The sequence below is a fragment of the Cetorhinus maximus genome, chromosome 21 (genome assembly GCF_964194155.1).
Source record: "Cetorhinus maximus chromosome 21, sCetMax3.hap1.1, whole genome shotgun sequence".
In the NCBI taxonomy this organism is placed as follows: Eukaryota; Metazoa; Chordata; class Chondrichthyes; order Lamniformes; family Cetorhinidae; genus Cetorhinus; species Cetorhinus maximus.
Window position 1 is genome coordinate 45,156,926 of NC_135899.1, and position 22,764 is coordinate 45,179,689.

The window sequence follows — 22,764 nt, forward strand, 5'->3', positions numbered from 1 at the left end:
AGGCCCCAAAACAAATCCTCACTGAAAAGTGCTGACCTGAAGGTAATGAGTGCAGTTCATGCAGTTGCTATGCGTTTGAGACTTCTCCACCTCACGCACGCAACTTTCAATAACTTCTGAACACTAACTGTTAAATGTCTGGATTCGCAAAAACAATGATCCCTCTTTCCCGCCTGTGGATGAGGATCATAAAAGTTTTGGATAGCCACAAGCCCGTTGCACCTGGTGCGATGAGCCGAGTATCGCACGGACACCTTAAAATCCAGGACAATTGGAGCCATAACTACCTTAATTGGCCTGGTATTGACTGGCGGCTGCACAACAGACATAGTCACCCACCCGCCCAGCGAAATATCGCAATGGCGCGCAGTGACATTGGGATGCGCGCCCGACGTCACCACGCGTCATTTTACGCGTCGGTGTGTGCCCCCTGCATGCCAACGGAAAAAATCTGCCCCTGGTTTTTTTAAGCTCCTCATTCTCGCTGGACCTTTGAAGCCCCATTTTCACTGGAACATTTTTTGCGTCTTCTACCATAAAGACAGATACTAAATATTTGGTTAATGTCTTTGGTAGTTCCTTATTCTGCTTGTCCCTGCCTCTCAGCGATCTACTTTTGCTTAGACTAATCTCTTTCTACTTACATACCTATTGCAATCTGTTTTTATGGGCAGAATTTTCCCCCCATCGGAGGGGGGGGAAGTTAAGAGCGGGCGCGCATAGGTGCGTCTCCGATCGGTGCCCCCGATTGGGCAGTGCCGCCATTTTATGTGGGCGGGTCAATTAAGGCCCGCCCAGCGTGACGTCCACACAGAAGCGCTATGCACTCCCTGTGCGGGCAGGGGGGATTCCCTGAACCGAGAGTGCGCTCTTTCGTGTATGAGCATGAAAGAGCGCACTCATCTCTCTGAGGCTAAGCGCTACCTCAGGGAGATTGGCTGTACACGTAAACATCTGAAAAATAGAAAAAAAAATTCCCTGACATGTCCCCTCATGTGACACTGTCACATGAGTTGGGACATGTCCATAACTTTTAAATACACTTAAATTTTTTAAAACCTACATGAAACCTCATCCCACCCGTGGATGAGGTTTCATGCTTTTTCTAATGCCCGCCATATTGGACACTCTCTCCCCAAAGTTCTCAATGGGTCTGACTTAATGTCAGATCCATAAAGAGATTGGTCAAGGAGGTAATATTCTTTAAATTCATGTCCAGAGCCTTGTTGTTATTTTCCTCTCCTACCCATAAGAATCAAGAGTATATCCTGGAAAGGTGACAATCATTTTTGTCAGCTCTCTTTGCTGTGCTTGGTTGGCAGGTTTTTCCATAGGTTGGTGATTCAAAGTCGGTAGAGTTGCACTTGACCTGAAGAACATATTCTTCAATGGAGCCTTCTCCAGTTTGTCACTAATTTCAAAGAGCACTATTTTATTATGAGTACTATTATGACTAGGTTAGGAGGGGTGAACTGACTTTTCTCTTTAATAAAAGCAAAAAACTGCGGATGCTGGAAATCCAAAACAAAAACAAAAATACCTGGAAAAACTCAGCAGGTCTGGCAGGATCTGCAGATAGGAGCACAGTTAACGTTTCGAGTCCGAATGACCCTTCAAGAGAACTAGGTAAAAATAGAAGAGAGGTGAAATATAATCTGATTTAAGGGGGGGTGTGGGACAAGAAGAGCTGGATAGAGGGCCAGTGATAGGTGGAGATAACCAAAAGATGTCACAGACAAAACATAATAGGCCCACCCATGTGAAATCGCGGTGCGGAGCTGATCACAGGCAGCGGTTCTCTTCCCGACCGCCCTGCCTGCTAATGCCCGACAAGGGAAAAATTCTGGACTTGGTTTTCAGCAATGAGGTTTTCAAATCATAAATAGCTTAGCTTTGATGAGAAAGGTCTCAGAGAAAGAAAGACAGGGTAAGGCTGTGCCTCTTCTTTCCCTGCGGCAGTCGATCTCTGACGGTTAGTTCAAATCCAGTATATTTTACAGCCAAGAGATGGGTCAAGTGACCTCTCTCTGGTTTCAATCTGGGCTTATCTTAGTCACTGTCTCTGGGAGCTCCGTAGACTCTGTGGGCAGAATTCTGCCCTTCATGGGCGGGCCCCACTGGCTTGGCGGCGGGCGGGCAGCTGATCGCCGCCGCCGAAACGGGCCCCGCCGCCATTTTAAGTGTGCAGGCCAATTAAGGCCCACCCAACGGGAAGCGCTATGTGCTTCCTGTGCGGAGGGGGGCAGAGGGATTCCCCAACTGTCAAAGTGCGCTCTTTCGTGCATGCGCGCGAAAGAGTGCACATCTCCCTGAGACTAAGTGCTGTCTCAGGGAGATCGCTGAAAGTTTTATAAACTTAAAAAATAAAAAAATAATTAACATGTCCCCCTCAAGTGACAATGTCACACGAGATGGGACATGTTAATAAACATCACATAAATTTTATTAAAGTTTTTTAAAACAGACATGAAATCTCATCCCACCCGGTTTCATGTCTTTTCAGAAGCCCGCTGGAGCTCCTGGCCTGCCCACCAACCTTAAGGTTGGACAGGCAGGACTTTTAGTTGGCTTAATTATCCTGTCAACTGGCCATTGACAGGTTGGCAGGCGGACAGCGCAATCAGCTGTCCGCCCGCCTTCCTGAATATTTAAATGGGGCGGGATGACGTCGGGGGTTCCTCCCAACGTCATCCCGCATCATTTTCCTGTCGGCGAGCGGGCTCCGCTCCCAAATCGCCGACGGGAAAATTCTGGCAAAAAAGTTTGGTCAGGACTCCAGAGAGAATTCCCCTGCTCTTCTTTAAAATGCTGGCCAGAGTTTTCCGGCCCTGCCGGTGGGACCCACTGCGGGGATATGGCGGGCCAGCCAAAAGTCCACTGACTTTCGATGGGACCGGAAGACCCCAGTGGCAGGTGTGGCCGAAAAATACCAGCCACGATCCTTTACACCCACCTGAGCAGGCAGATGGGACATCAGCTCAATGTCTCACCTGAAAGGTGCACATCTGATAGTGCAGCACTCCCTCAGCACTGCACTGAAATGCCAGCATTGATTTCTGTGATCAATTCTGGTATAGGACTTGAACCCAGAACCTTATAGCTTGCAGTTTGTTCCACTGCTGAGAGCAATGGACATATGGAACAATTCTCCAATAAAAGAGTCAAATAGCTGTTTAAAAATACACATCGTGCATTAAGAAAGAGCTGGTAGGAATTTGATTGAAGACCATATAGAGATAAATACACATAAAAACAGCCGAATTCTACAAGGGAGATGCTAGTTCCTGTGCCTCTGGGATCATGGAGATACCACTTGTGGAGAGTAATCAGCCAAGCTAGATGGAAAAATATTGGATTGCTTTCAAAGGGTCAGAGAAATATTTTGCAGAGCTTGCCTTCAGAATTTTAGTTGAGTGGAAATAGGCAGGGTAGATTGTAGCCTGTGGTCCTAATGACCTGAATGGAACCTTTTCTTCATTGCTTTCATAAATCCTGACACTCATTGTGGCATAGAGGGCATGCTTCATTAACCTGTGGTGTTAGAGAGCCATTGCCTGTCTTTTATTTTGTTCAATTTACTGGACAGTAATATAAATATATATTGGCATTTCAGGAACAAAGTTCAGCAAGAACACTTAACTTTCCTTGACTGCAGCTATTAGTCTTATATTGTTTTCAAACTGAATAAAATACTTAGAAATAAGCCTCCAGCCCAGTACAGCAACGTGAAATATTATTCCATATTTTAAACTGTGATCCAGAACACCATGCAGTGAAAATTAAAAAGCATGGTAATTCAGAACAGCAGTTTTTACTCAACCATATCATCATAGCCTTCACACTACTTAATTAAAGGAATCCAGTTTACCAACATATTGAGCATATCAATCATACTTCCCCATATTTGTAGTTTAGTTCCAGACTTGTTACGATGAATATGTTGTGGAATAACAAATCTTTGTTCTGGCACGTAGCTCAATGAGCACCACTGATAGGACTTTGGGGTGGAACTGACCAACGTTTATTTGTTTTGTTTTTAAAAACACTTCCATGGGCAGAATTTTACGTCCCATGGCTTGGCGCGAGCCCAACCTTATTGGGCATAAAATAACGGGCCATGGTCTCGGATGAGCGCCCCAACATAATCGCGCACTCACAATATTTTGGTTGGAGGGCGCGTGAGAATTGGCAGCGCACCCGCCGACAATTAAGAGGCCTATTAAGGCTATTAATGTAGTAATTGACCTGGATTTTTCACTGCCCGTCCAATGTTATGGTCGGCGGGTGGGCGAATCAACCAGGTGGCCTTTGGATTTTTGAGGAAACCTCATCCAAGGGAGGGATGAGGTTTCTGATATTAATTAAAAAAAATGTTTGGGCAGAATTTTTATCATCAATATGTTTAGGTGAGTGATTCTTAAGGGTGGAAAGTTTTTTTGGAATATCATAATGTTTATTTTTGGCTGTAAAATTCTTCAGCTTCCTAAGACAGCTCTCTACCTTCAGGGAGCTTTTATTGCACGCTCCCCCGTGCCCGCGCTGATTTCAGCAGTCGCCCTTTTCCCAACCCCACCTGGCAGCACTGGGCCTTTATGCGCATGTTTCACACTGGCTGGCTGTTAATTGGCCAGCCAGTGTGAAATCGCGGTTGGGGGCCGATCGTGAGCAGCGGCCCTTTTCCTGGCCACTCCTGGGCCTGCCCACCACACCTGCCCGACGACCCGAAAATCCCACCCAATATGAGAGCTTAGAAAAAAGCATTTTTATTTATAGAGCACCTTGCCACATCCTCCAAAATGTGCCAAATGGCTTTGTATATAATGCATTCGTCTGAGATGTTACGTAGGTGAATGCAGCAATCACATCAAGCATAGTAATATCCCACAAATTAAATAAATTGCCAGCTAATCTGTTTTGGCACTATTGTTTGAAGGAAAAAAAGTTGGCCAGGGTGTTGGGAGAACTCTGTATTACTCTCAGAGTAGTGTCAGGAAGATATAATAATTCTCATAATGTTATTGTAAAATAGTGGTATCTGTGTCTATATGTATATGTGTGTGTGTGTGTGTGTGTGTGTGTGACTTAATTGGATTAAAGGCAGCTGGTCTGAAGGCTTTGATGTCAACATGGTAAACATGGAGGACGTTTAGAAACATAGAGTATCAAGGGAACATTTGCATTTTTAAATAAACCAGAGTGGATTGTTTTCAAAGGAGGGGTGAAATGTGTCACCTAGCCAGGTGAAGTTTAGAAACAGTAGCCAGAATTTTTCCCTCGTCGGGCAGGCTCGGCGGGAGCAGTCAAGAAGCCGTCTGGCACCCGCAATTGATTGCGTGGATCGCAAGCGGCAGCGCTCTGCACTACCTGTGCAGGCGGGGAGAGGAGGAAGAGCCAGGCATGCATGCGAAAGACCGCTTCAATCTCCCTGAGGCAGCACTTTTTAAAAAAATTAATAGCGACTATAAAAATTTAATGAAACATGTCCCATCTCATGTGACACAGTCACATGAGATGGGACATGTTTTTAATTTCAAAATAAAGGTTTTATTTAATTTGTATTAGCTTTAGGAAACCTCATCCTGCTCGTGGATGAGGTTCCCTAAAAAATGTAAAGGCTGCTTGGCCTTTTCGCCTGCCCGCCATTAGGTTGGACGGGCAACGTAAATTTCAAGTTAATTACCTTGTTAATGGCCTTAATAAGCCTTTCAATTATTGGCGGGTGCGCAGCTGACTTCGGCACGCGCCCGCCAAATTGAAATATTGTGCGTCGTATTATGCTCGTGCATGTCGGGCGCGCGCCTGCACGCCAAACATAAAATTCTGGCCAGTGTGTTTATTTTTCGTAAAGATTACTGGTAAAACTTAGTACAATGAAAGATTTTTATTAGCAGAAAGATAAAGTCCAAAGACTTTAGAGAAACAATGGGAATTTGGATTCAAAGGGGAAAATATGTATGACGGAGCGAAGGCTATGTGTAAGGGTAGGTATTTTTTTAGAACTAACAAGTGTGAAAAGCCTCCAGCATCTATGCTGCTGTTTTCAAAGAACTGAAGTTAAGAAAACTCACTTTGAATTCAACTGGTTCAGGGTACTGTGTCTCACTTGGCCTGGGTCTTTTAAAATCTACGAGTCTTACTATTGCCTTAACAAAAGTATAACTGGGAGTCAGATTAATTAGGGGAATTAGAAGTTATTATATTATGAATTTTTAGACCTATGTAAATGCTTAAAAATCATGTGAATAAATGTTTAATCTAGTTTTGTAAAAGCCATAAGACTTAGTGGTCTTATTACTACTGAATTCAAGGCACGCATCTCGAAATTTGTACAAATTACAAAACAAGTTGTTGCAGTTGTTTCAAGTTTCCCTTTGGGATCTGGGCAGCTCAGCATTTACCATCAGCTGTGCCATAACAGTAGTGTCATGGGATCTTTCACATTCAACTCAACCACCAAAGCAGGGAGAAGGGCTTTGCTTTAATAAACTTTGCAAAAGACATCACCTCATTAATGCTGCAATGCAGTGTAAATGCTCATGTGCTGGAATGCACAACCTTCTGACTGAGGCTAGAATGCTACTAATTGAAACAAGCTAATAACTTAGCAATAGGTGTAATTAAAAACAAATGAAATCTGCTCAGCCTCTCCTGGCCAGTGCAATGCTCAGTTGTTTAAAGTACCTTTGCTGCACATTGTTAAATATATAATAACCAGCTGATCAATCATGCAAAGACACTGGCACTTTAAGCAGCTCAGTCATGAATCACAAGTATATCAGAAAAGACGACTTAGATTTATACGAAAGTTTGCATGACCATCGGATGTCCCAAAGTGCTTCACAGTCTACTTATAAAGTGTAGTCACTGTTCTAATGTAGGAAACAAGGCAGCCAATTTGCACACAACAAACTCCAACAAGCAGCATTGTGATAATGACAAGAAAATCTGCTTTGTGATGCTCATTGAAGGATAATTATTGGCCAGGACACCAGGGATAACACCCTTGCTCTTCTTTGAAATAGTGGCATGGTACCTTTTACATCCACCCAGGCAGGCAGATGGGGTCTCAGTTTAACATCTCATCCAAAAGGTGGCACCTCCAACATTGCAGTGCTCCCTCAGTACTGCACTGGAGTGTCAGTCTTGATTTTTGTATTCAAGTCCTGGAGTGGGATTTGAACCCAGAACCTTGTGATAGAGAGGTTAAGAGCCCTACTAACTGAGTCACTGCTGCAATTACCACAATAACAACACCTACATTCAATCTTCAATGCAATGTCCTCTTCAATTTCACTTACTGAAATCATAGTTTAACTGAAGGGAATAATCAACTGATGATTAAAGCATTGTACTGGAAGTTGGCACTATTATGGCTTGGGGAGGGGAGCATTAAGACAGCTCTTGTGAGTGTATGGCTGTAAAATTGGATCCACAACACCACTGGATATGGTGCTACAGAAACTAAATGCTCTCCTGGGGGCGTGTGTTGTATCACTAACTGCTTTCGGCATGGACTATGTGGCATGTTGAGAAGGGCATCCACGTGGGTGCCCCTACTTGCGCCAGAAGCGCCCAAACTGGTTCTACCATGAAGTCACACAGCTGCATCAGTGATGTCCAACTACCCAATTTGGACTACGTGGGTTCACTAAAAAAATTTGCTTGTCACTCACCAAAAGTCAAGCGTCTAGCTGCAAGATGGGCCTTGCACTAGCTCTATTTAAAGGGCCAGTTAACAAACTGCAGGTGAAGTGCTTTGGACTTGTGTTTCAGTGATATTAGTGTAAATACACTAATTTGCTGGTGTTTATGATCAAGGAGAACAGAAGAATTCTTGACCCAGGTATTGGGGCAGTGGTGACAATGTTTATTGGTCTGCAACATGACCAGGAAATGGAACAAAAGATGTTGAGAGGGGAAGCTCTACAAAAGGATGGAGAGCTCTCTACAGAAGACACTCCCCACCATGGTTTTTCAGAGAGCACTTCTTGTACCTACACCTGATGGAGGCGCAGTGCCTGAGATGAACAGGTTCAACAAGGTGGTCATGAAAGGCATCTATCCTAAATGAGGACAGTTCATGATCTTTATGTTCAGGGAGGTCAAGCAGGATGAAAGGATGCATGGCTTTGCCAGGATAGTAGGATTCTTGATGGTGCAGTGTGCCATCAACCGCACATACGTGATTCTGCAGCCCCCTGAGGGTAACAGGGCAAGATATAGGAAGTGTAAGGGTTTCCATTACATAAGTATGCTGTTGCCATTTGACCCTGCCAAGACCATCATTTCAGTGAATGTCCACTATCCTGGCAGCAGATATGTGTCTTTTATCTTTTGCCAGTCTATTCATTGTCCTCAGCCCTGCTAGAGGAACCAGTGGCTGACTTATCAGCATCATGGCCTTACCTCTTCTATTCATGGCTGATAAGACCCCATTGCAATCCCACCACATGAGCAGAGTGAACCTACAACGAGAGCCAGGAAGCCCCTCTGAACATCATCAAACATGCAATTGGCCTCCTCAAGCAACTGTTCTGCTGCCTTGACTGCTTGAGGTGGGGGAAACACTACAGTATACATCTCAAACTTTGTGGTAGTCTGCTATGTCCTCCACAGCCTGGTCACTAGGAGGGCACAGCCATTACCTCCAGGGATCTGGATGCCAAACTGGGAGGAGGAGAAGGAAGAGGACAGACAGGAGGAGAAAGAGAGGTGGCATCCTGAAACTCTTTTAATCAGTTGGGCTGTGAGAGAATGATATCCGGCTCCAACTTCAGTGATACAACTTTGCCAGACCAACATGTGTTAAGTTCCAGAAAACTAGTTGGTGAAAGATGTAACTGGCATCAATCTTTGCACACCTTTATAAGCATTCATCCCACAGTTATGGATAACTAACAAGTCAGTGGCTATTTATAAGGGGAAAAATGAATCCCCAGTTAATGCCCTCTACCTGGCTACAATGAAACCCAGTTATTGTACAATTAACAACATGGATCCACCACTCTACGCTATTACATCCAATCTGAGATGCTGCTTTGCACTGTTCCCTTTGCTACCATCCAACAATAAAAACCATCAACAAAAACTTTTCTATAGCATCTTCATTCAATTATACAAACAGTAATGGATCATTCCTCCTTGTGCATTCTCTTAGTGCCTTTATTGTGGGTGCCTTCCCAATGCTTGCAATACGATTGGTGCAAAGCTGCTGACTTTCATGGGGGGAAGATGGTAAATGGATTTACAGGATGACCTCAAGCAGTTCTGGGCCTTGAGGTCCCAGGTAGCCTGGGTTGGCTGGCTGTAAGGCAACAGCAGGGGCACTGGTGGAGTGGCAGCAACAGGAGCATGAATTCTGTCATCCAGAGAAAGGACAGCAGGTTAGTGCTCCTTGGTACCACTGCCACTTCCATAGGCCAGCACCTCGGCAATCCTAATAATCAGTTGCAGGATAGATTGCTGAGCTGCCATGAGAGCCTGCATGCTCCTTTGAGCATTGAGATCTGCAGCCATTATGGCAGCCGTCTACGCCTGCATCGCACCAAGCATGGATCACATGAACCCTGCCTGAGCTTCCACTGCAGCACTGAGACTTGGAGTAGCTTCTAACTCTGCTGCAGTGGAAGGTGAAACACCGGCTACCTGACGCCCCTTGACAGTCGGGTTTGTTAGTATTATGGACAGGGGAAAGAAGCAAACTGAACTCCTTTATTTTTATCACCTTCTGTCCGTAAGCACAGGTGTTTTAATTTTTGAAATAGGCTGTGGCATGTTTCCCCAAGCCCTCTGTTTGTGAAATCAATTTTAAAGTAATTTGCAGCAAACTCTCTTTAGGGTTAAATTGTTTATTCTTACATTCAGACCTGGGGTTGGTCATCACAACCACACACAAGCACACAAGAAAGAAATAGGAAATAGAAGTTTTACCACTGGGAATAACTTAAAACAAAAAAAACCAAATATGTGGATATTAATTCATATGAATGTCATAGTCTGGAATATTAAGGTCCAGTGAGGGTTCATTTGTGTAGGAGTTAAAGTTCAGGAGGGTTCAGCTAGCTGAAATCAAGGGTTGCTGAATTCCTTCAAAGTTGGTGATGATGCAGCAAGATGAGGTCGTTATACAGAGACCTGGTCCGCTCTACAGGCAATGGCAGGAATCTTCCAGAGATTCCATGGCTGGGGTGAGGTTTCCAAAAGCAAATAAAAATAAAATAAAAACTTTAATGTTTCATTAATAACATGTCCCTGTTCATGTGACAGAGTCACATGAGGGGACATGTTTTATTACATTTTTATTTTTAAAATTTTTTTTTATGTGTCCTCATCTCCCTGAGGCACGAAGCTGCATCAGGGAGATTACACAGTGCTCACTCACGTGCATGCGCAAAGTTCGAGCTCGGCCGGCTCACACTCCCCCACCCCCTCACAGGCAGCACTCAGCGCTGCCGCTCACATTTCACGTTGGGTGGGCCTTAATTGGCCTGCCAGTGTGAAATTGCAGTGTGGTGCCAATCGCAGGTGGTGGTCGGCTTCCTGAATGCCCCTACTGAGCCCGCACGTCAAGGGCAAAATTCTGTCCTATGTCTCTGGTCAAAATCCATTGTTCACCTTATAGATAGATGGCAGCTATTAGTGCTTCATCATGTATAACAAATTTCACTGCCTCTCTTTTTTTATAAGCCCAGGTTGGGGAGATGGACCGGACCATCTGCTGCTCCCTTGTTTCATTGATTGTAATAGGTCCACACAATGATAAGTGAGATTGCACAAGGATGAGGGTTAAGCTTTGACTTGTAATTATTGTTGGAAGTTTCCAGAACTGTAGCCAACTTGCAAATGATGTGACCTGTAGCAACCATGTTTTTGGTCCAGCAAAGTCCATTTTTAAATAAGCAGAAAGTAAGGGTTGATTTAAACAGTTTTATTATCTCATTCATGTCTTATGGACATGACAGTTAGTCATGGACTTTGCCATCACTTCCACAGTGGAAAGGATGGGCTCCAAGCCCTGAGCAATTCCCTGTGCCACATTGGAAGTGGATTCCTCCAAGCTCCTTGACAGTAACAGGAAATTCTGTGGCAGGTCTGCCAATGCACCAAGCATCTTGGTATGCATGTTTATCAGCCTTCCCCTCTATGCTCCCCAATGAAAGGCCCCACCTAAGAACTGGAGCAGAACATATCTGCAACCTTGCCCTGTGGTGATCTGGTATGCAAGCAACTCTTTGCCCTGTGCAGCCCACTTGTGCCCAGTAATTCAGCACATGCAAATCCCAACTCTACGCTAGCCTCTTAGCTATGCTTAGTGCCAGTAACTGAGCTGGTGATTGTATCATAACAAGTGATTGCACTCCATTATCAATGGGCTGGGTTTGCTCTCTCTCTCTCTTCCTCCTGGGTATGCAGTGATTACCCTGGTGGGAATTCTTTGGTATTTGAAAACATAAAAGCAGAAGGGGAAGGTTGAGCTAAGGGTGTGGGTTGAGGAGGAAAGCAGCAATTGCATGGTCACATCACATGCATCCTTCACTTCACATAAAGATCTCAGGATGAGAGTGAGGAGGGGATTGAGGGGTACAAATGACAGTAACTTGCCATTATCTTCGCTGGTCTTGGCAATGCTGGATGCCACTGGCTCTGCTGCAGCTGGAGTAGCATCTCCTCTGTTGGTCTGAGAGGATGGAGTCATGGTAGCCCCCACATTAATCCTCTTATGTTCCCTATGATGGGCAACTATGTCTTGCAAGAGAAAGGGCAGAATGTCAGTGATTATGTGGAACTGTGTTTGGGTGACGTGCCTGCCATAGCTGAATAGTTAGAGGCATGTGACTGCAGTGACAGCTGGATGTGAGGTTGACATCAGTGGAAGATGCGTGTGGGTGAAATGGAGCATATGAATGCTAGGCATGATCGTTGCTGGGTGAGTGATGCATTGGGCAAAGTGGGATGGGTGGGTGTGATGCATTCAATGACCTTGATCATGTATGTGAGGTCAATAAACTTCTTCCAGTCCAATTGCCAGGTCCGCATGACCAGACACCTTGTCGCCTACTTCCACTCTCTTTGGAAGGTCTTACATGAGGGTCTACTGGCCCCTCTATGGAAACCTGGCTTCTCTCCTTAAGTCCATCTCCAACGCCAGTGCTTTCAGCCCGGCATCTGTAAATCTTTGCACCGTCTCCCTGGCCTGATCTTCCATGTTCATTCACTTTGACTGTATCAGTATGAGTTACTTTAAATCTTTCGTTATCCAGTGCAACTTCACTTTAAGTGGGACAGACTGCCTTTAAGAGCTGGAAGCCAGCTGGACATGTGCTAACCTCACGTGTCCTTAGGTCCCAGTTGTGCTTACAGCCAGCCAGCAGTGTGGGTTGGGCTGCGAGCCATAATCATTTAAATGAGGAGGCAGCATGAAATTCATGTGCTGCCTATTTCCACTGGAAATAGCATGAGTAGGAAATGAATCGTGATCCCTGCTGCTGAAAACTGGCACAAAACCAATTTTTAGCCAGAAGCCCATATGTATGTATATTATAATCTCCAGTGCTGATGAAGATAATTTTGCTGTAATATACAAAAACTCAATTGTATATTGGCATCGTTAAAAAATTCTGTAAACCCTTTAGCAGCCAGCAGTCAATTTGATGAGATGTCAGCTTCCATTAGTTTTATTTCATTGCTTCCTGCTATTTTAAAAAATCTCCAGCCTTCTTTGTGGACGAACCCTTTGTTTAATTACTGTATTGCCTCTTATTCTCACTCGCAGCAAGACAAAAAATACAAGACTGTGCTATACATTACAGCTTCTGCTTCTTAAGCTATCCTTTGTCTCCCTCTTGCTTTTCTGCCCTCAATTTTACCAGTCACTATCAGATGTTCTAGTTTCTCTCTGCTAAGAATGTGCTCAAGGAATTGTAGTTGCCTTTTGATGATCATTTGTAAAGGTTCTTCGTGTTCTGGCTTTCCTCAAAACTTCCTCATTGGTTGGGTCGAACTGATGCTCATCATACATCTCAAAAACATACATCTCTGTTGCCTTTAGTTTATCTTCCATTGTTTTGCTTATATTCCAACTTTCGCATCCATATAGTAATGTTGACCAGGTGTAGCATTTTAGTAATCTCATTCTGCTTTCCAAAAAGACGTTCTTATTTTTAATGAGGTCTGATATTTTTGTGAAGGGTTGTTTCCTAAGTATTATGCATTTCTTGATGTCTTGATCACTTATCCCATCAGATGTTATTAGGCTACTTAGATAAGAAAACAATTTGACATGTTTTATTTCTTTTGATTCCACTGTTATTTTGCATCTAGATGTAATCTTTCTCTTTGATCATCCATATTTGCTACTGTTTGTTACAATTGTGTCTAGGGCAGAATTTTGACCTTGGCGGGCGGGCGGGCGGGCTCAGCGGGGTGTGCAATGGTGGTTGAGAATCTGACTGCTGCCCATGATCAATGCCAGAAGGTGATTTCACGCTGGCAGGTCAATTAAGGCCCGCCCAGCATGAAAGTGGAGAACCTCCGAGAAGGGGCGGGTGGGGGCAGGGGTCTGTTATCCGCCGGGTCCAGTGGCGACCCGGCGGCCTGCATCGGAGTTGCAGCAGCGACATGGCTACGAGCCAGGAAGGCGAACCCATGCAGGAGGGGAGGTCGGCGGAGCAGTCGGCCTCGCGTTTCTCCCATGAGTGCCTCGCTGTCCTCCAGGAGGAGGTGGCTGCCAGGAGGGACACCCTTGTCCCCAGAGAAGGGAGGAGGAGGCCATCGCACCTCACCAAGAAAATGGGATGGAGGGGGAGGTGGCAGCCCGGATGAGCAGCCACGACATGGTGTGGCGCACTTGGCTCCAGTGCCGGAAGCGCTTCAATGATCTGCTGCGCTCAGGAAGGGTGAGTACCTTGTTGGCATGGGTCAGTGTGGAGAAGTGTTAAGGACTGGCTATCTCCCTATGGAATTCAGGGGTGCTAGAGTCTGAGTGCCACCTATCAATGATGCCGGAGTTGGCCAAGGGAGTGAGCCCTGACTACTTGGACTGAGTGTCTTGTGGCTCGAGGGCCACGACTCGGATGTGCACTGCGAGGTGCTCCTCAGCTAGGGTTGGCCAGGCTGCAATGGCGCTGCAGGTAGAGGGTGGACTAATCAATGCTCCTCTATCCTTTCAGGAGAAGACATCCCATAACAATATTGAGAGGTTGCAGACTGGTGGGGAACCCCCACACCTCCCTGTCCTCTCCCGCTATGAGCAGGAGACCTTGGAGCTTCAGAGGCGGCTGCACCTCGGTCAACCGGCCACGGTGAGGCTGGGTTTTTAGACGAAGGTATGAGTGCAGAGTACTGGGGTGAGAATTTTGGCTTGTGCAACCATACTAGTGTACTCCCTTCATTGATGTGAGCCTCGAACCTGGAGTCCCCATTGATAATCAAAAGACGAGGGCACCATGATTTAGGTCTCTGTTGTCTCACTAGGGTACCTGGCATGCACAGTGACAGTGTGATAATTTTAACTAATGACATGTCCTTCTTCTCCCTTTTAGGTTCACCAGCAGGCATTCACACTCAGGACCCTGAATGCCTACCCCTGACCCCGGAGGACCACCACGCTCCCCACGCACCTGTGTCACACCCGCTCTCTCAAGCAGGCACCAGAGCAGATACCAGTACCTCGGTAGGCATTAGATCACCGTCTAGTCTCTCGGTCAAATTGGTGAGGGCACTTTACACTTGCTTGAGATACAGGTGGAGGCCGAAAGTGCCCAGGCCGTTGGCACTTGGAGGACTGCTGATGACCAGGACGATGCTCAGTCGAAGGCTGATGATGGGCCTCTGGAGTTGTCCATTAGGCAGCAGATGCTGGATGTCCAGTGGGGTATGCAGGAGGATCTGGCGGAGATCCATGAGGGGATGCGTGCCATGGTCCCCGTTTTGGAGGAGTCCCTGTGGAGCATGGCCACTGCGTTACCCTCATGGCCAAGCACAATGTGTCCTCCATGGCGAGAGTGGTGACTCTAATGGAGAGGCTGCTCCAGGGACAGAATCAGGGATCCCTGGGGATGTGCTCGGACTTTCAAGTCCACACACAGGCACTGACCTCAGCTGGCCAGTGTCCGTGTGTGAGATGGATGGGGCACCCAGTATCCCAGCTAGGTGCCCGCCCATCAATGGTGAGCAGGGAGATCCAGAGCAACCTCACATTGACACATGAATTGCCTGTCGTCTCTGCAGGCTCCACTCTGGATGACAGCAGCAGCTCCTCCGCCCCTCTGCCAGTGACCATGCCATCTGATGAGGCTGTGGCGACTGGAGAGATGGCAGACGTGGCACTGGCTGCTCCCTCCCAGGCAGGGCAAACACAGGCTCCACTGGCCAGAGGATGACTGTGAATGTCATCAAGACCAACAACACAGCAGAGTCAACAGGCTGTCTCCAATGCCGGTGCCAGCAAGGGGGGAGCGCTTAGACGTTGCATCTGTCAACATGAGTTTAAAGCATCTAAAGCACAAGATCACTGGCGATCTTTCATTCCCCCATTTTGCTTTTAGTTTTTTAATGGTGTGACTACCAACAACAGTTAATGTTCGTTGAGGAATCTGAGAGTTCCAACATTAAATGACGTTTGATTTTGTGTTATTGGCCCGATATGGTTCATTTGTTCCGTAGGTGCAGGGTAGGCCAATAATTAATGATGGATGTGTGTCTCTTGAAACTTTATTGCACAGGCACTGAATGTATCTTGGTGGTCAAGACAATGCTCCTCTCTGGGATATAGGATGAAGGTAGCAGCCCTGGTATGTGGTGATGGTTCTTATTTGGTAGTCTAGCTGAAGGAGCATTGGATCAATGCATCCTGGGTATCCCTGCCTCACTGGAGGTTACTCAGGTCTGCCTCCACGTCCTCAGTGACCTCCTCACCCAGCTCGTCCTCGGACTCATTACTGGACTCATCATTTGTTGCCTGTGGAGCTGCATCAACATCCTCTTCCTCCACTGGGACCCCCTTGCTAGTACCAGATTGCGGAGAGTGTAAAATGCAACCACTGTCAGTGATACCTGCTTGGGGGGGTGTTACAGTGCGCTCCCTGAATGGTCCAGGCATCAGAAGTGCATTTTGAGAAGACCAATGGTCCTATCTACCACAGCCCTTGTGGAGGCATAGCTCCTGTTGTACCACTGCTCGGCCTCTGCTCTTGGGTGGCGGAGAGGTGCCATAAGGGAATTTTCAGGGAATAGCCCTTGTCACCCAGCAGCCATCCATCCAGTCGGGCTGGAGCACTGAAGAGCCTCAGTACCTGGGAGTGTCTCAGGACGTAAGCATCATGGGAGCTGCCAAGGTGCCTTGCACAGACTTGCTGAATCTGCATATTGTGATCACACATTATCTGCACATTCATGGAGTGGAATCCCTTCCTGTTGACGAAGGCACCTGGCTGACCCGCTGGCGTCTTGATGGCCGCATGTCGGCAGTCGATGGCACCCTGGATGAGGGGGAACCCAGCAATCGTTGCAAAGCCTCTGGCTTGCTCAGCCTGGCTGGCCTCATCCGTGCGGAAATGAATGAAAGTCAATGCACGCATGAACAGAGCTTCTGTCACCAATTTGACACAGCTGTGGACAGTTGATTGGGAGACTCCACACAGATCTCCACTGACCCCTGGAAAGAGATATTGAGGTAGCTGCATCGCCACCTGTAAGCCTTAGTGGCAGGGTAGTGCCATCTTCTGCAGCCCCTTCTACCTTGGACTTCCTGCTGGCCCTGTGCCCCTTGTGCCAGTGCCTCTCCTCCCACAGGTCCCCCCCCGGAAGCTGCATTGGGACAACTAGTCTCCTCTCCCTTCAGCCTCCTTTTTCCTCCTCAAAGGAGGTGCGTCCAGCGGAGACCACAATCCACATTACCAGGGTAATGGAAGGGTGTCTGATACCTGGAAGGGCCCACACAGTCTGAATACTCTGGGGGCCTGGAAGACAACAATGAGCCCTGAAATGAAGCCTAGAAATGCTCAGAATGAAGCTCTGAATAAGCAGCCAGCAGCACATGATCTCCAAAACTCCTCATTATTCACATTGACAATGCTGCTGACCCTTCTTATCCCGCCCATGGATGAGCTTTTGCAAATTGTGGCCTGCCCGCCTTGCCCATGGTACAGCCAAGAAATCGCATGGGCAATGTAAAATCACTGACAATTGGGATGGCAAGGGTCTTAGCTGGCCTCTAAATTATTGGTAGGCGCGGCTCTATCTCCCGCGCACGCCTGCCAACCGAAATATCGCACGAGTGCGCATTGACATTGGGACGCTCGCCTGACAACAACGTGCATCATTTCACGCTCGAGCTGGTCTGGAGCGTGCCCGCCCCCCAAGGTGAAAATTCTGCCCCTAGGATTCTTTGTAGAATATCCTCTGTCTGCCATAAATACTGTGTCATCCACTTATCTCAGGTGTAGTTAAGGAGGTTATTGCACAAAATTAGGACTCAAAGGATTGATGGTATTATATTAGCCTTGTGCTCCAGAACTAGCCGCACTCCTAGCCACGCTGTTCCAATACTGTGACAGTACTGGCATCTATCTGACAATGTGGAAGATTGCCCAGGTATGTCATGTCCAGAAACATCAGGATAAATTCAAACAGACCAATTACTGTCCCACCTGTCTACTCTCAGTCATCAGCAAAGTGATGGAAGGGGTCATCGATAGTTCTATCAAGCGGCACGTACTTCGTATTAACCTGCTCACTGATGCTCAGTTTGGGGTCCGCCAGGGCCACTCAGCTCCTGACCTCATTACAGCCTTGGTCCAAACATGGACAAAAGATAACTCAAGTGGTGAGGCGAGGTCAAGCCAGTATTTGACCGAGTGTCAAACGAGCCCTAGCTAAACTGGAGGCAATGGGAATCGGGGAAAACTCTCCACTGGTTGGAGTCATACCTAGCACAAATGAAGACGGTTGTGGTTGTTGTGGATCAATGATCTCAGGCCCAGGACATCGATGCAAGAGTTCCTCAGGGTAGTGTCCTGGGCCCAACCATCTCCAGCGTCTTCATCAATAATCTTCCCTCCATCATAAGGTCAGGACTAGGGATGTTCACTGATGATTGCAAAATGTTCAGCACCATTCGCAATTCCATAGATGTGGAAGCAGTCCGTGCCTATTTGTACCTGGACAACATTCAGACTTGGGCTAATATGTGGCAAGTAACATTCATGCCCTGCAAGTGCCAGGCAATGAGCATCTCCAACAAGAGAGAATCTAACCATCTTTCCTTGACATTGAATGGCATTACCATCACTGAATCCCCCACTATCAACATCCTGAGGGTTACCACTGACCAGAAGTGGAACTGGACCAGCTATATAAATACTGCAGCTACAAGATCAGGTCGAGAGCTGGGATTTCTGCAGAGAGTGACTCACCTCCTGACTCCCCAGAGGCTGTGTGCCATCTACAAGGTACTCGTCAGGGGTGTGATGGAATACTTTCCATTTGCCTGGATAACTGCAGCTCCAACAACAGTCAAGAAGCTCAACAACATCCAGGACAAAGCAGTCCTCTTGACTGGCACCCCCTTAAACATTCATTCCCTCCACCACCAATGCACCATGGCAGAAGTCTGTACCATCTACAAGATGCACTGCAGCATCTCACTAAGACTCCTTCATCAGCTCCTTCCAAACCAGCAACCTCTATCACCTAGAAGGACAAGCACAACAGATGCCTGGGACTATCACCACCTGCAAATTCCTGTCCAAGTGACACACCATCCTGGCTTAGCATTATATTGTCACCGTTCCTGAGGACTCCACAAGATCTCTGAGGTCCATTTTGAATGCCCACAGAGTGTGGAGTTGAAGGACCTAGCAGTTTGAGCTAAAAATTCAGTTCTAAGTCAGAAATAATTTAAAAAGCTTCAGTGCAGTCCATTTCCGAAAGCACCGCGGCCAGCTTGGGTTCAGAATCGGTGCCATACCACATGGCGGCCAAGCTCATTGTAAGAAAGAAAGAGGGTTAAAATGAATTGGAAGGCTGATAAACCTCCACTAAAGCCGGGGATCCACTGCAAAACACCTGAAAATCCTCTGATATCGCAGGGAAGCCCAGAATAGTTGATTCAGTAAGTTGCAGCATAAAGCTAAAGACAAAGAGGCCAGGACCCGCCATCGCTGCAGGAGCCTGCCAAAATGCGACAAGCGTTGGAAGACTCTTTATAAAACGGTAACTGCAGCACCATCTTTAGAACCTGCACAGCATTTAAAGCTGTACTTACCTGAACTTTAAAGCAACTATGGACAACAAATCAACATTACCTGACTAATTTGGACTGATCCAAGGGCCAGACCAAACAAAAAATTGGGGACTTTGGCAGAAAAGAGGCTTAATATACTGTCACGACTCACTGGGGATAGTGCGCTGCAATATCAAGCCCCACTGCTCCCCGAGCTGCGACAAATGTGAAAATGTTTGACCAAGCCACCAGACTGCCCCAATTCTACCTGACTTTAATTTAGGTTAACAGAATACGAGCACCAGGTTTGTAAACGTAACATGTAAATAACTGTCTATTGAACAAACAGTTGTTAACCAGTGGCAAAAGAAAGAAATATGAAGTGCTAATTTCTAATTCTATAACTTAAACTCTACTCCTTCGTAAATCCATATACACACACATACAAGACACATAAGACACACAAAAAAGCATGGATTTTAAGGGTGGGATAAAACAGTTCAATAGCACCAATTCCGGAGTACAGGATTCGATGGGTTGATTTTGATCGATGTCTTCAAAATTCCTTTCAGTTCTTGTTGATGACACAAGGTGGTCTTCCAGCACTTTCAGTATTTAGTTCACTAGTTGCACTTTCCTTTCAATGTCTCCAACAGTGATTTTCACCTTTGTCGCTTGGCAGGGGTATTCAGAAAGAGAGCAGGTTTGGAGATATGAGGAGAAAAAGCCAGCTAGCTACTCTTGTGGAATTACTGGAACCTTCCACACACAGGAGAAAGAGGTCTTGTTCTATTCAGGCTAGGAGCTTTTCTGCTGCACTTCCCTCACACAAAAATCTGGCCCTCTGGTCAGGAGCCAATTAAAACATTGTTGCCAGGCAGCTCCATTGGTCCAGGACGCCTTTCTGACACCATCCTATCTTTCATGGCACACTCTGTTCCAGGACTGCAACCTTGTATATATCGCTCATCCTGTTCTAGTGGACATGTCTTTCAAACTGCAGCCATTGGGCAGAATTTTACTTTCGCCAGGTGGGCATGGTGGGCGGACCCGGGAGTGGTCACGAAGCCAAACGCTGTCCGGAATCAGGCTCCGATCATGATTTCATGCTGGCTGGCCAATTAATGGCTAGCCAGCATGAAACATGTGCTGCAGCGCTCAGCGCTGCCAGGGTCGGGGCGGGAGGAGTGCGAGCACTGAAGTTTGCACATGCACATGGGTGCGCGCAGTAAAAGCCCCCTGAGGCACAGAGCTGCCTCAGGAAGCTGAAAATTTTTAACAATAAAAATAAAAATATTTAAAATAATGAAAACATGTCCCCTCTCATCACATGAGCAGGGACACGTTAAATAGGAGTGTTAATATTTTTGATTTTCTTAAATCACTGGTCGATATCTCATGCTGTCCATGGAACAGGTTGTGCCAAAAATGCAAAGACCGCTTGGTCTTTTCGCCTGCCCGCGAACTGAATAGTTGGACGGGCAGCAAAACATTTGAATCAATTAATTGATTAAGGGCCTTAATAGGCCGCTTAATTGTCGGCTGGCACCCTGCCGACTCCCACACAAGCCGTTGACCGAAACATTGCGTGAGTGCATGATGACGTCAGGCTGCTCATCTGATGTCATTGCGTATCATTTTACATTTGTTCGGGTTGGGCACGTGCCTGCCCAATGAGGGGAAAATTCTGCTCATTGTAATTTTAGTCCACAGTCCAACAGAAAATAAAAAATATGTTCTTTACAACAGTCCAACAGAAATAAAAAGATATGTTCCTTACAATACATATTAGCTTCAGGATTAGATAAAAAGACAGAAGCTGAACAAGTGAACACACTACTTTATTCAGTAAGTCTGATAGCTGACGATATTATAGCGAAGCAAGGACTAAACAAATCCTCAGATAAATTTGCTGAAGTTCTAAGATCATTCGAATACATCATTTAACCTAAGAAGCCACAAAATTTTAGAGAGCGAAATTCAAGAAATGCATCCAACAGCTCGGAGAACCGGTTGACTCCTTCATAGACAAATTGTACTGATCGGCTGAAGGCTGTGACTTAAGTCAAAACTCATAGGGGGCAGAATTGTTGTTGGAGTGGCTAATGATGCCCTTTCAGATATACTACAGGGCAAGGAAGATTTGACTTTAGAAAAGGCCATCCAAATAGTCACACAGTTTGAAATACGCCAACAATATCAATCCATTTTACATGGCGAAAGCAAGCCACTGTACACAGCAACCCCAATTGTGCAGCAAGTAAAGCAACAAAGGGGCAGAGAGGCTCCAGGCAAAGAAAGTCAATACTCAAGCTGGCCACAAGATGGTGGGCGACCATGTCAGCGCTGTGGAGCCAAACGTCCTCACAGGCGAGAGCAATGTCCAGCAATCTCAGTGAAGCGTTTCAACCACAACCATCTTAGCTACTTTGGAAAGCTACACAAAGCTAAAACACCCAGATGGGCAGAGGGTCCTAAGACAATCCATGAGATTGAGGTACCACACCAGGAAGAGAACCAACTGTGCTTCTTGAGTGAGGTAAAGGATCCTGGATTCTCTTTTTGGAATGTGGACATCTCAGTAAATGGTTACCTCACCAACTTTAAATTGGACATGGGAGCTAATGTTATGGTCCTCTCGCATAAGGAACCATGGATCAAATACCTCTAGCTACGAACGACGGACACGCCACTCGACGGGCCTGGAGAAATCCGAATTCCGGCATAGGCATGATCCTAGAACCACTAAGGTATGGCAACAAGCAGAAATTCAAAGTCATGGACGTCATACAAAACCAATCTTTTTCCCTCTTGAGCAGAGATGCCTTTGTAGACCTTAACCTTCTTAAACTGGCAGAAGATGTCAAGACAACCTTTGTCGTCAACTACATGGAACTGCAAGTTCCCAAGAGGCCTACCAATAAAGAGACTCTCGAGTGAGATTTCAGTTCTGAATTGTCTTCACTCTTTGCAGAGCTGGTTTGCCAATTTATTTGCAGGCGGCAGAAGCTCCTCTTTGGTCAGACCAGCCAAACCTTCAGATAGTCACCACTGCACCTGAGTGGAAGGCACACAGGAAAATGACCAGCAACAGAAGAATGAGCCCCAGCCCCAGGCTCCAATGGTTGCTGTATACTAACTGTAAACACTGTAATCTTCAGCCAACGCTCAAACGTGCAAGACAATGTTAGAGCAAGAAATTAGTGACCATCAACTCACCAGAGCACACCTCAGTGAGGCATGAAGACACTCAGAAGAACGCACTGTCGTGATAAAAGCCAAACAGCAAGGGAAGCCCACTGGTAAGGAACATCCAAACGATAAGAGAGACATGGTGGACCACACGGAGAAAGAAAAAACAGGTTTATATCACGAATGAACAGAGTGAATACTCTCTCCGGATAGAATAGGATAAGCCACTGGTCCCCGAGTAGAGCAGTTGGGGAGTTGACAAAGTTCAACTACAAGGACAGAAAATATGTATCAGAAGAAGACAACCAAGTGCCAGAAACAAAGACTACGACTCAAACTCTGAATCAAAC

At 46.3% G+C, this 22,764-nt stretch overlaps 1 protein-coding gene across 1 annotated transcript in view; it reads right to left on the minus strand.

The window, feature by feature from the left end:
• adgrb2 (adhesion G protein-coupled receptor B2) overlaps positions 1–22,764 on the minus strand; it is a 1,091,625-nt gene that overhangs the window by 45,622 nt on the left and 1,023,239 nt on the right. The window lies entirely within an intron of this gene.